Below are 2,985 nucleotides of genomic sequence, written 5' to 3'. Positions count from 1 at the left end.
AGAAACAGGTTGAGACAATCATTATAAATCTTACACATGATGTTTTGGCAGGCTAAATTTTAGCTTCAGTGGTTTGGCTGTTTCAAGGTATGAGAGGGGTGATAGCTGTTGACAACCATGCTGTTAATTTAATGTACCTTTGCTGCCCTTTCCATACTACATTTGTGTGGTGTGTGTGTGTGTGTGTATTTGCATTTGCATGTATATGTATTTGTGCATGTGAATACACACACATATGTTTGTGCATTTAGTGAGAGGGAGCAAAATAATGGAAACACCTTGTTAAATGGAAGTCTTATTTGATACAAAGTTGGTCCATCTTTGGCATCAATCACCAGTTTCATACAGAAAAGAATTTACTTGTACAGGCTCTGAACAGTTGTTAAGGGAATTTTGAGCCATTCCTCAAGTAAAACTTGCTCTAGCTCTTTTAGTGAAAATGGTGGCAGGATGCAGCTCAAAAACACACCATAAATACTTGATTAATTATATTGAGATCAGGTGATTGCAGGAACCAATTCAAGTTGTTCCAATTCACTTTTGTGTTCTTTGTACGAATTTTGAATAACACTAGCTGTGTGAATTGGTACATTACCATCCTGAAAGATTACCCTATCAACAGAGAATGATGTTTGTACTAAGCGATGGATATAATCAACTAAAATATCCAGTTAATCCTTGGCATTAACTCTGCCATGTAGAAAAATAAAAGGACCAAAAGAATTCTGTGATATGGCTGATGATGAGTGGCCATTTTTTAAAAGAAAGTTTTGATAAAATAAACCTTAGGAGGAGGGGTGAAAAATCACAAAAATTCAACATGTTTGTTGTTAACATTGACCCATGCAGGAATAAATGATAGAGAAAGGGATTACATTTTTGTCCTTTAGATTAGAGACTTGCATAACTTCTTTTAAAACTGATGTAAACAAGAGTAATTCAATTTGTGCAGTTTCAGACAGTATAGGACAGATAGACAGATAGATACAGTGTTGTACAGATTCTTGTTGTACAGGATGCTAATCTATATGCTAATATGCTAAGACCAAATGCATTATGCTGCACGTGACTAGTTAAAGGAGAGAGAAGTGTTAACAAACATGTGGTAAGGGGAAAGTTAATAGTTATTACATGGTTAACAACTTAGTTGAAGGGAGAGATATAGAGTAAGAGAGTTAGAAATACAAAATTTTAGCAGAAGGGTGATGTTCTGCTTGTGTGGTTAAAAAAAATGTGCATAAAGAGAGAGTGGAGGGCAGTTTAATTAAGAGTGAGAGACAGTATGCTAGCCAATGCATTATGCTGTTACATGGTTAGTGGGAGAAGTAAAGAGAAACAGAGGAATGATAATGATATGAAGAGGGGAATTACATAGGTAAGAAGTTTGTTGAAGTTATGAAGGTCGGCTGAAAAGTTCATCACAGGCTGACCAAGATACTGTCATGGAATGACCAAATGAGGCTTATTTTTTGACATAATTTCTCTTGTGATTCATACACTTCTTCCATCAATGTTGCATTGATGAAGAAGCTTTCATCCTGTTGATCAAAAAAGTCATCAATAGCAGATACGATATTATCATTACTGTGATACTGGTTCCCAACCAAGTGTCTTTTCACCCTAACTCAAATTAGGAGAATAGGTGATCAATCTGTTTAAAGCCACAGTCACACACAGCAACCATTGAAACCAAGGATTTTTGTGCTGGAGCATTGTCCTGATGAAACAAGATCCCTTTCATCAGTTTTACTGGGCATTTGGTCTTGATAGCCTTTTGTAACTGCTTCAGCAATTTGGCATGATTCTCTTCATTGTTGGTGTGGTGCTTTTGAAGATGGTTATTAAACAATGCCTTTTGCATCCCAGAAGACTGAGGCCATCACATTCCCTGCTGATGAAACAACCATGGCCTTCTTTGGAGCAGGTGAGGAGGGGTGTTTCCACTGCATGAATTGTCTCTTCATCTCTGGCTCAAAGTGACGAAGCCCACACTTATCCTGGATTAGGGATCATTCAAGGAAACTAGCTGGATATGCCTGAAACAAAGTAAGATTTTCCCATGATGTGATCATGTGTCAGAAGACATGACACCTACTGAGCAGAAACTTTCATCCTGCCAAGTTCATTGTGCAGATTATTCCCAACTCTCATGGGATATGCTAACAGCATTACCTATTTGATTTATAGTCTGTTATCTGTCACCATGTGGTGAACGTGATAAATGTTTTCCTCGGTGGTGACAGTTTGAGGATGTCCACACCTTGGGTAATCTTCAAAACTCGCCCTTCTCCTCCTAAATTCTGCCACCCACTTTTGCACTGGTGATAAAGGCAAAATGTCATCCTTTAATGTAGCTCCTATGTCAGCATGAATGTTGTTGAGGGCTAAACCCTTTTTACTTGATAACACCACAATGCCAAATTTTGTCCACTTAGAAAATAAGTCACTACTACTTACTTTTAAAGTCTTCTTTGAAGAGTCAGATGTCAGTTTACCTGGAAAGAAACAGTGCATTTATTAATAATAAGAGGTGAAATTAATGCATGCAAGATTTCACAGCTCTAACTTAACTCTTTCATAGTTAGCCTATGAACATTTCAGCTTACCTTTGTGGAGGTAGAGAGAAAAAGAGAGTGTTTAGCAGAGGGAAATTTTAAACCTTTCGTAAACTATATTTCTGACCAAAATACATGAGTTTCAATTAAATTCTAAAATAATCATGAATTTCGACTGTTATATATATATATATATATATATATATATGTGTGTGTGTGTGTGTTCTTGATATTCTTTCAGAGCAAGTCGTTTTACATCTGTTACACTATTTTTCTTTTGTTTCTTGGCTCTGGTGAGGTGTCTCGGAACATTCACATCATGAATGTTCCGAGACCTTTCCCCACCCACCCCGTTCGCGAGCGCGCATTTTTTTCTTCATATTCATTCCCAGCGAGTTGTTTTACACCTATCAGACTAATATTTTTGTAT

This window comes from Octopus bimaculoides, chromosome 15 (assembly GCF_001194135.2).
Source record: "Octopus bimaculoides isolate UCB-OBI-ISO-001 chromosome 15, ASM119413v2, whole genome shotgun sequence".
Classification (NCBI taxonomy): domain Eukaryota; kingdom Metazoa; phylum Mollusca; class Cephalopoda; order Octopoda; family Octopodidae; genus Octopus; species Octopus bimaculoides.
Note: the sequence above shows the minus strand (reverse complement) of the source record.